We start from the raw sequence: 12,044 nt of genomic DNA, 5'->3' as shown, positions 1-12,044 counted from the left end.
GGCGCATACTTTGAATAAAATATTTGTTATCATTCTCTTGAAATAAATGTGTTTTTTTCTTGAAAAAATACCGGTTTCATATGTATACACCTGGTAAGTAAGGACATAAATTTTGAAAATTCAAAAAAGATAACTTGGAATACGTTGAATGAGATTTAAAAAAAGTTTATTTTAATTACATGTAAAACTTTTTAAATTATTTCTAAAAATTTAGAAACACTAAACATTGCAGTATTTAAATACACTTAACACTTAAGATTTTTATATTAAGTTTTGATAAGATATAATAGATATGTATGTAAACTGAATAAATAATAATAAAAGTCTATAAACGAAGGACTTCATTCTTTTTGTTTGCGAAAAAGAGATTTCTCAATTCTCAAGTGTGAATTGTAAAGCAACTGACGTCAATTAAACAACTATAATTAATGACAGATTTTCTTTTTTCCATTTTTTTTTCTACCTCTAAGATCTTGTCAGATCTTCTAATCTTCTAATTTTTAAAAACGATTCAAATTTTTTCTGATTTTTTTAATACTGCAAAATAAAAAAAATCATATAACAAATTTTTCAGATTCGGTGAGAATTTTCGAAATCTTTTCTAATGTTTTGAAATGTTTAAAAATAATTTCTTAAAATTAATTTTTCGGAATAAAAAATTATTTTTATTATTTCTAGGAACCTAAACGATTTTTTTCATTTTCGTGAAACCTTACAAAATTTTTAACGAATTGTTACAAATTTTAATTATTTTTTTATCGTTTCAAAATTTCTGAATACATATATATTAAATTTACTCAAATTTAAAGCACATTTTTAAATTACTATAAACTTAAAAAAAAATGTAAAACAAAATTGCGCAAGAAGGCTTGATAAGAATTAGGTTCTTTATTTTTTTTCGAAAATTATAAAACATGGCAAACTTGCAACACTTTGCTACACTTTCGTTTACACTATTTGTAAAATTTGTACGAAATAATAAAAAAATGTTGTGTTCTTTTTTCAATTTTCTCTCAGAATTCATTCCATTCCATTTCTGGTTAAAAATTTATCTTTTTTAATTGAAAATCCAACTATGTGTTTAAAAATTTAACTATTTTGTTATAAATTCGAAAGTTTTTTTTCAAAATATTTTTCAGTTGAAATATCATTTCTTACATCAAAAATTTAAATAATTTGCAGAAAATTAAACTTTTTATCTGAAACTGTAACTATTCCATTTTTGGTTGACTGCTTATTTTTTAAAATTATTTCTTGAAAAAAAGATCCTACTCAGCGCCGGATTTACCAAGGGGCACGGTGGGGCTAGTGCCCCAGGCCCCAGGGGGCCCAGGGGCCCCTGAGCCCAGAAAATTAATAAAGTTTACATAAAAATTGGGATTTCCTCTGCCCTTAAGAGGGCCTTCGAGGTTTAACCCCAGACCCCGAAAAATGTTAATCCGACGCCGCTGTTTTAAAAATTCGATTTTTTTATTTGAAAAAAACATTTTCTTATACTGAAAATTTAACTGTATCAATTTGGATTGTATTTTTTTTATTTGAAAATTAAATAACTTGGTTTAGAATCTATTATTGTTTTCTTTTTGGTTAAAAATTGACCTTCCTCAGTTAAAAATTAATTTTTATTTGTAGTAAATTATTGTACTTGATTAAAAATTCATCCATTTTAATTGAGAATTCATTTCTTTGGCTGACAATAAATTTCTTGATGAAAATTATTTTCTTTTGGTATAAAATGGTTGAAATTTCATGTATTTTTTGTCAAATAAACTGCTTTAAAATTGATTTAAAAATGTTTGAATTTCTGTTTTCGTTATAAAATGATTGGATTGGAAATTAAATTATTTGTTTGCAAATTCAATTTTCTGCTTGAAAATTTAAATATTTTGTTGAAATTTTGATTTTCTGGGGTTAATAATTATTTTTCAACTGAAAATGTAACTATTTAATTTCTCGTTGAAACATTATCTTTTTAGTTGAAAATTCAACTATGTGGTTGAGAATTTATGAATTTTGTTGCCATTTCGTCTTTTTTAGAAAAATATTAGTCTTATTTATTCATAATGTGTCCCCTAAGGGTTTAGATGACTTCCATCCTTGCAATCTTACCGTTTACATCTATATTTTTTACAATCTTATCCTTTCTATATATACAATTATTTACAACTATTTATATAAAGTCTTATATCTAGTTACTTAATTCTATTTCCTGCGATAGCGCAATTTAGGACTTATTAGCAAACGAGTGAGCGCGCGAACGAAAGCGAGAGTGCAAGTGAGAGAGAGAGAGCATGAGAACGCAAACACATCTTAGTCTACTTAACTTTTACTTTACCATTACTCACAATTTTTTACGCTTCTAATCTAAGCGACTTCCGTTTCCTTTTTCTTTCACTTTTTAATACCTCCATTTACCTTTTTCACGTGCATTCTTTCATTCTCTCTCATTTGCTCCTCTAGCACCCTCCAACTCCTTCATTCATTCTTCTCCGACTTTATCTTCCCCTAGAATCTTATCCACATTTTCTTGCCAGCTTCCTTTATCTTCCATTCCTCTCCTACATCCTTCCCATACATGCTCCCATGTTTCCACCTCCCATTCACATATTCTACACTTTCTATTCTCTTCTTTTTCCCAGTACATCCCCTCCCTTACCTCGTTTCCTAATCTAAATCTTGCTATTCTGATCCACCTTCTCTCTCCCTATCCCTTTTCTAAATACTTTGGCACCCCTTCCTTTTTTATCATCTTATACCATTTAATGTATTTTTATTTCTCAATCGCCCCCCATCTTTCTGTTAATTGTCTTTCCCTCTCCCTTTTTTCCAATTCTTCATAGTTTACTCCAGTCCCATCTTCTATTTATCTATCATTAAAGAACTCTCTCCTTTCTTCTTCCCATCTCGTTAATTCGATCACCCTCCCTCTCCTCTCTTCTACCTCCATCAAACACTTTCTCGCCAACTCCCCTGCCTTTCCCTCTCTCAGTTTCGTCTTAAATTTCCATACCCTCTTTCCCGCTCTAACACTTAACTTAACCCTTTGCGCTTCTTCTCTCACTATATATCCTGGCGTCCTCCAGCCTGCCCCTAGTGTCCACCTTATATACCTTTCTTGTAAATTCTCAATATCTTTCCTTTCTTTCCATCCCCATATCTCTGCTCCATAACCTAATACCGGCCATACCAGCGTATCAAATAAACATATTCTCCTTCTCCAATTTTTTTTTAACCTTCTTTTTCCTATTCCCCATATCTGTTTCATTACCCCTGCTGCTTTTTTATCCTTACTCTTATATGAGATGTATGATCTCCATTCGTTTGCAAGATATATCCCAAATATTTATACTCTTTTACTTCTCCTAACTTTATTCCTTTCCATCTCCCTGTCCATTCTTTCTTCCTTCCCCCTTCTTTTTCTAAACCTCATTATCTTTGTCTTTTCTACATTTACATTCAGCTTTTTCCATCTAAGTATTTCTCTAATCCTGCAATTAATCCCGCCATCCCTTTTTCATCCTCTGCCATCTCTGACACTATGTCAAACGCCGCCTTTAAGACCGCGAACATTGCTATCATTGCCCCTTTTTCCCTTTTAATTCTCTTATTTACTAGATAGTTCAGAACATACATGCTGTCCATTACCCCCATTCCTTTTCTAAACCCTGTCTGATTCGGTGATTCGATCTTTTTTCTTTAACTTATATCTTCAATCTCTCCGATAAAATAGTTACATATACTTTATACAGTGTTAGCATCAACGTCACCCCCCTATAATCTTTAACCTCCTCTCCCTTGCCTTTCTTTACTATTGGTATAACTACTCCCTCTTTCAATAACTTTGGCCACCCCTCTCCTCTCCATACTCTATTACACATTATCCATGCTCTTTCATCCTTCATTATTCCTAAAACTTTAACTATTTCTTCCTTTGAAATATCTTCTTCCTTATTTTTTTCTCTACCATATTTCCCTTCCTTTACAACTTTTCGCTCTACTCCTCCTAGCAAATCCAAAAAAATATTTCTTCCATTCTATCATTTCAATATCTTGGTTTACTCTTTTTCTTCTTTTTCTTTCTCTATTTACTACCTTCCATACCTCTTCTTCCATCCTAGCCTTCCCCGCCTCTTCCTCAAACCTTTTATTCTCTTCCTCTTTCTTTTGATAACACAACTCAGTATACTCTTTCTTTTTTCTCTATATTCTTCCCAATTATTATTTTCTTTTCTCCACTTTCTTAATTCTTTTCTGACCTCCTTTTTTTCTCTTTGCAGTCCTCATCCCACCCACTTCTATTTCCCCCTTCACTAACTTCATTTTTGTTTGTGCACTTCCCTTGAGCAATCCTCTTTTCCTACACTTTTTACATTTGTTTCTCTTTTACTCAAATTGCTATTGCTTTTTTATCCCTCTAATGTCATTATTAAGGGAAAGTGATTTGAATCAATATATTCACCTACCTCTAGTTTCTTAACCTTCTCTCCTACCTCATCGTCCACTATCACATAATCAATTAACGTTCCTCTTTCACTTCCTGAGCGTGTATATTCTCCTTTCTCATCTCCTTCTATATTTCCGTTTAAGATATACCATCCCAACTCCTTCAAGGCCTTCAACAACTTTTTTTCCTCCCAATTTAGTACCTTATCTTTGGATTTTCTTCCTCTCTCTTCTCCTCATTCCCTTCCTCCTCTGTCACCTATTCTCGCATTGAAATCCCCACCTATTATGATCCTAATCTCTTCTTTATTTTCTTCAATCATTTCTTTAATCTCCTCTGCTTTTTCCTGCATATCACCGTTCACATAAATGCCCACTACCTTCTACTTCTCTCCTCCCATCATTGCCTCTTATACTATTACTCCTTCTTTTTGTTCAATCCTTTTCTTTCTTATCTTTCCCTGTTATACATTCATTCCTTACTCCCATCACCATTCCTCCCATTGCTCTGCCTTTTTTATTCTTCCTCTTTGCATTTTGCGCTTGCCATTTGTAACCTCTTGGTAACCTTCCCCTTACTCTTTCCCATACCTTTTCATCTAGCCACATCTACATCATTATGACTACATCCCATTGTGTCAAATTTCTCATAAACTCCCTATCCTTTCTCTCCAATCCTGCTATAATCCAATAACAAATCTTCCATTCTTCCCTACTTACGTTTCTCATCTTTTTTTCCTTTCTACTAATTCTCATTTTCCCATATGCTGTTCCTTCCTCTTCTAGTTTCCCTGCATCTCATTTCTTACTATCTGTTCCCTTTTTTCATCCCCATCCCACCATACTCCATTTATCTGAATTCTCCCATACTTAACCCATATTCTCTTTCCCTTTTTTCTTTCCTCTTCCACCATTTTTCTTAATTTCTGCTGCATCTTTCTTTCAACCCATGTCAAATCATCCTCTTTTCTCTCTGAACTACCATATAATAACCTCTTTTTTATCATCACCTCCCTCTTATGTTCCCATTTATTTAGGTTCACCAGTACCATTATCTCCCCTCTTCGCACTTCCCTTTCTACATTTCGCATTTCCTCTATCTCTACCTTAGCATCAATCCTTTTTAGTACTTCGTCCAGCCCTTCCTTTAGCTCCTTCCCCTCTAATCTTATACCCTTCATCACTATGTTTAATTTTCTTTCTTCCCTCTCTTTCCTTTCTATTCTTTGTTCTATTTTTCTCAGCCTTTCCATCTCCTTATTCTCACTCTCGCCCCCACCACAATCCCCGTTCGAGCTTCCAAGTTTCTTCATCCTACCTCTCCTCGCCTCTACTTTTGTATTATTAACTTCTTCCTGCTTCTTTAGTTTTTGCTCCAATGACTGCATCCTCTTTTCTAACTTTTCCCTGATTTCTTCCCATTTAAAAATTTTTTTTCTTAACTTCAGCTATTTCCCGCCTAATTTCCTTCTTAAATTCCTATCCCATTTTCTCCTGCTTTTCTCCATAAATCCCTATTACTTCTATCATCACTTCTAGAATTTCCTTTAGTCTTTCCTCTTTCATCGACACTTCACTTTTATCTCCGCTACCGTCAGCTACCTTACTGTTATCGCTCTTCCCTAATAAATTCTGCTTTTCCGGCGGCGATCTAAACATTTTCTGATATTTTACACTCGCCCCGATATCTTCCTTCTCTTCACTGCTTTCCCTCTCCCCTCTCTTCCTTTTGATAAATGCTTCTATTGACCCTACGCCTTTTGCTCTTAATCTTTCCTTTTCTATAGTTTTTTTATACATTCCCCTTGCCTTCCATTCCTTTATCTCTTCTTTCGGCGTACTGAACACTTCCTGCTCTAACTCTGTTTCTTCCGCGCAGATACTCGCTCCGCTAGCCATGAATCAAATTCAAACTTTCCCGCCTTCTAGACTTCCCTGCCTCTATCTACCGTCGCTGGCTGGTACCTGTCTCGCCTTTCTTTGTCGCTACCCAACCCTGCTACTATTAATCTGTCAACACAGTCTTCCCACCCTGTCACAATTCTCCAAACTTCCACACAAATCTGTCTCAATTCTTCAAAATATCTACCTCCCCTTCGCAATATCACAATCCCTCAATTAGATCTCTCACATCCACACCCTTCTACATACTTCCACAATCCATTCACCTCACATTTCACCACAATATCAGAAAAACTCAGCATCAACAATTCCGACTATTTTACACTTTCATGCCGGAAACGGAAGTGAGAAGAACATTAGTCTTTTTTAGTTAAAAAGTCATTTATGTGGTTGAAAATTCGCAATTTTGGTAGGCTAAAAATTAATTTTTTCAACTGTCAACTTAACTATAAACTAAAATTTTCAGTTAAAAAATTTATGTTTTTAAAATCATAACTTATGTTAAAAATTTAACTATTTTGTCGAAAATTCGATTTTTATTTGTTTAGTAAAAATATGACTAAGACACGCAGTTAGATCGTCATTTGTGAAGTCGAGAGAGCTCGGGTTCCGGCTCGTGCATTTTCGGCTTTACACGAGGCTGGTCTTCGCAGAATTTAATAGAGCCGATTCACCGACATGCTGCGTTTGGATAAATTTCTCCCAGATGGGATAGTGGTGGGAGCCGAAAAACCCCACGTTCTGGAGACATTATGGATAACCAGGGCTAGTTCCGGGTAAAAAACTTCGTGGGGAATGGTTAGAACACATAGCAGCGAAAACAACACTGCGCATGTGCTCGCAACTGACCTTGGGTATCCATTCGTAGCAAGCATTAACATTAACAATGCTGTACTGTATTACCGTATCGTTTGGTGATTATATAGTGGCTTTGAAGCAATATCAAGAAAACAAAAAATATTATCCTTTTTTGATGCAAGAAAAAACGTTTGCATTTCTCCAGGAATTCAGCCCTTGCATCGATTGGTGTCTTCTGGAACAGAGTATTATGCCGTGTCAACGTACAACCCGGCAATAAGCGTAGAATAGAGAAAAATTAATATTTTCATATTTCAGCGCAAAAGTGAAGATTATTGTATTATTTTGAATGCGCGATTTTTCCATCTGTCTAAAATACCACAATAAGAATAAAATACCTCCTAAACTTATCCATTTCTATTTCCATAGCGATCGCCACACAGTTTTATATTTTCCCAAAGAGAATTTGTTTTCAATATATTCAATTCCTTCTAATTGTACCGGTAACGCACTTCACAGAGGTACTTTTTATTCCTCAGAAGTGGTCATATTTTGATTTTATTTAATTCCTTCTAATAAGTTCACAAAATATGCGTAATAAGTTGTTTTAATTCCTTCATGCGGAATGTAAATTCTGAAATTTTAATTCTCACCAATTCAACTCTGCCTCTCTAGAGTTGTATGTATGTATGTATTTAATCTTTCCCTTTTGCGGGTTTGAGGGCTTCCGCTCCCTGTACATATATTTACAATTCCATCCTTGGTCTAACTTAACCACTACTTATATTCTACTTTTTCGCATTACTTAGGATAAACAATAGTAACATTAGTGACATTAATTTTTAAAATGAGCGAGCTTCCGGGGCTTTCTTTTCCTCATAACATAAAAAAATGCATTTTCCACGATATTTATATACGATATTTTCGCTTTTTACTGTCCCTTTTCAGGATTACCCGTTTGGCTCTGCCCTACTCCCTTGCTTTCCCTTACTTCTTCCAATTCCTTCATCCACATCACTCCCTGTCCACTACCATCCAAGATCCCTCTTACATTTTCATCCACACTCTACTGTTCCTCTTCCTCTCATGTACATCTCTAATACATGTGCCCATGACTCCATTTCGTATGTACATACTCCGCATAAATTCTCCTCTTCATCCATCCAATATCTGCATGCTCTCACTCCTTCTCCCATTCTGAACCATACAAACCTACTCCATTTTTCTTCCTTTTTTATTTTGTTCCCACATTACCTCTCGCTTCATTGTTCCGAATTTCGCCGAAACATGCTTATGCAATTCTACTTCCCTCTCCCCTTTTTAGCTTATCTTCAAAGCTCCAGACTCTCCTAATTTGTCTAGTAACCATATTTTCTCTTCCTAACTCTTCTTTTAACATATATCCTGGGCAACTCCAGCCAACCCCTATTACCCACCTCAGAAATTGCTCATGCATGCTCCTTACTTTCATATGTTCCTTCCATCCCCAGATCTCCCCACTATAACACAACACCGCCCACACCAACGCATGAAAAAACCAGACCCTCATTCTCCAATCGTTCTTGAACCTTCTCTTTCCTATACCCCATACTTGGCCCATTACTTTACTCGCACATTCAATTCTTTTCCTCACCTACAGTTCGTTTCCCCCTTCTGCCTCAAACGAAAAACCTAGGTAACAGCACTCCTCCGCAATTTCCACTTTTTGTCCGTTCATCTTCCAAACGTAATTTATTTTGCTCTTTCTATTTCTGAAGCACACCTTGTCTTATCTACGCTCATTGAAGCACACCTTTGTCTTATCTACGCTCACCGTCAGCTCTTTTGTGTCCACATACTCCTTGAAGATTCTCATCATTAGGTCCATCCCCTTCTCATCATCTGCTAATAGAACTACATCGTCCGCGTATGCTAGAGAGTATAGTTTGCTATTACTCAAAACGGTTCCTCCTTTCCCTTTCCCTTTCTCCTTTAGCTTCTTCTCTATGTCTGCTAGTAGGAAATTAAATAGTAACGGACTCAACGGATATCCATGCCTTAGACCTCGACCTGTCCAGAAAATCTGCAATTTTTTCGTTTCTATTTTCACCCTAATCCTGGTTTCAGTAAAAATTTCCTTTATCCTCTCCACCAACTTTTCGTCTACACCTATCTCTTTCATTGCCTGTCATAACACTTTTCTGTACACTGAGTCAAACGCTGCTTTCAAATCTACAAACAAAGCGACTAGTTTCCCTTTCTTTCTCCGCAAATTTCTATTAACTAAATAGTTAATTCCATAGATGTTGCCTATAGTTCCCATCCCTTTTCTAAATCCCGTATGATTATGTGGGATACTTTCTTTTTGTTCTACATGACTCTCCAACCTTTTTCTTAAGATGTCTGCATATATTTTATAGCCGACTGACATGAGATTGATCCCTCTGTATTCCTCTACCTTCTTTCCTTCCCCTTTCTTGACAAACGATACTACCAGTCCCATCTTCCACTCTTCCGACCAACCTTCCCCTTTTCAGAGACCTTTCTTTATTCATCTGCCTTCTTTCCTTACCCTTTCTTGACAAACGATACCACCAGTCCCATCTTCCAATCTTTCGGCCAACCTTCCCCTTTCCAGACCTTGTTGCAGATCTTCCACATCCCATCCCTAATCCCTTCTCCTCCATACTTCATCGCTTCGTTCTCCATCCTATCTTCTCCTGTCGCCTTGTTTCATTTTAACCTATTTATTGCCTTATCCACTTCTTCTCTTGTTACCTCGTTACACTTTTTGCCTTTGATCTTATTTTGCTATCCCCCTAATAGACCCTTAAAATAATCCGTCCATTCCTCCATTTCTATTTCTTCGTTAACGCCCTTCCCTTCCCCTCTATCCCTATTTGTCACATCATACACCCCACCTCCTTTAATCGATTTTTCTACTTCTGCTTTATATTCGTCCTTTCCCCTTTGTCTTCTTATTTTCAGCATCTTCTCATGTTCTTTTTTCCTCCTGTTATACTCCTCCTTGTCCATTTCCCATTTTCTCGCAAACTCTTTTATTCTCTCTTTACTCTCCCAGCATTCCTCGTCCCACCAGCCTCTCTTGCCCCCTACTATTTTTTCATTAGTACCCAGCTTATCCTTTACCTTTTCAATGGACCCCTTCAACCTTTCAATTAACGAGTCTATTCCCTCCTGCTTTTCATACCTAACCTTCCCCTTTTCCATCTTTTGTTTAAACTCTTTTAATTTATCTACCCCTCAGACTCCCGTTTTCGTGTTTCTTTCGTACCCTTTTTCCTTTCTCCCTCTGCCGTGCTTACTGAGCCTCTTTTTAGTGTAACTATGACCGGGAAGTGCTCCTCATTCCCTACCTTTATACTCCCTATCATATGCCGCATTCTTTCTTCAGCCAAGATGGGGGGGGGGGGGTTAAATATTGTTTCCGTAGGCTCTTACCCCCCTGAAAAACTTGTTCTATAACAAGGTAAATTAAAAGTATTTTTAACTCGAAAAAAAATGTATAAAGACGGTCATTTTGACGATTTTCTGATATTGATACACTAGGGGTGGTTTTAAATATTGTTTCTGGCGGCTCTTACCCCCGTGAAAAAACTTGTTCTATAACAAGGTAAATCAAAAGTATTTTTAACTCGAAAAAAACTGTATAAAGATGGTCATTTTGACGATTTTCTGATTTTGATACACTAGCGGTGGTTTTAAATATTCTTTCCGGCGGCTCTTACGCCCCTGAAAAAACTTTTTCTATAACAAGGTAAATTAAAAGTATTTTTAACTCGAAAAAACTGTATAAGAACGGTCATTTCGACGACTTTCTGATTATTATACTGATTTTTATAATGAGGAACTACAATAACTCAGATGTGTGAATGTTACATTTATACATTAAAATTTCATGTATTTTTTTTGGTAAGAAAAATCTGAATAAATGTAATTTATAACAATTTTACGTTTTTTTATTTACTATATTACGGGTGGGTAGACGTATAAATAAAAAGATGTATATATGTGACGTGCGCCGAAGAAAGGGGGCTTAATCTGAAAGTGAGATTTTTCAGGGCGAGTAGTCGAAGTCGACCCGATAGAAACGACTTTTAGGAGAGAGGGAAGACTCACATGGGCGGGGTATAGATGAGACGCGTAGATGTACTGGTAAGTGGTGGGAGGTATTTCATGGAATCTCGAGCAAAAGCCCGATTTCTTGGATACTTTACAACTCAATTATTAGCAATAAAAACGCTCAAAAATTTTGTTCAATGGTTTCATTAAATAGAGCAACTCAAAAACCATCAAAAGGTGTAAGAACCTAGATTTCGATTTTTTCAGAGTAAGCCCCCTTTCTTCGGCGCATGTCACATATGTTTAAAAATAATCAGCTTTATTCAGAAAAACTTAAAATTAATACAAAAGATACTTATAAATTAGACTTATCTTTCAGACTATTATGTAAGCCATCGAAACCTAACCATTTTACAAAGAGCTTATTTCCTCGCTTTTTCATTACTTTTTCCGCAAGATAAATGTCTGGATGTCTAACTTTGTCTAGTTCTTGTCTATAAAACTACCTGCAAAGCATTATGCTGAGAATCTGTAAGCATATACGTCACTGGTTCAGTATTCTTGACATGACTTATAGTAAATATTTCAGTTGTCCAATTCGGTGAGTAGCCTTTTTCAAAAACATACTTAAATTTACTTATACCTACTTTATCTCCAACTTTAAATTTTTGTTTCTCAACTGCTTGCTTTACACTGTAATATTTGTATACATTAAGCAACAATTTTTTCTCTTTTTGCTTAATACAGTCTGTCAAGTTAAAGCGTGGGTGGCTTTACTCGTAGTCGGTAAGGTGTATCGACATGATTTTGGTGTCAAAATATTAAGAAGAGCTCCCTCT

The sequence above is a fragment of the Belonocnema kinseyi genome, chromosome 9 (genome assembly GCF_010883055.1).
Source record: "Belonocnema kinseyi isolate 2016_QV_RU_SX_M_011 chromosome 9, B_treatae_v1, whole genome shotgun sequence".
Taxonomy (NCBI): Eukaryota; Metazoa; Arthropoda; class Insecta; order Hymenoptera; family Cynipidae; genus Belonocnema; species Belonocnema kinseyi.
Note: the sequence above shows the minus strand (reverse complement) of the source record.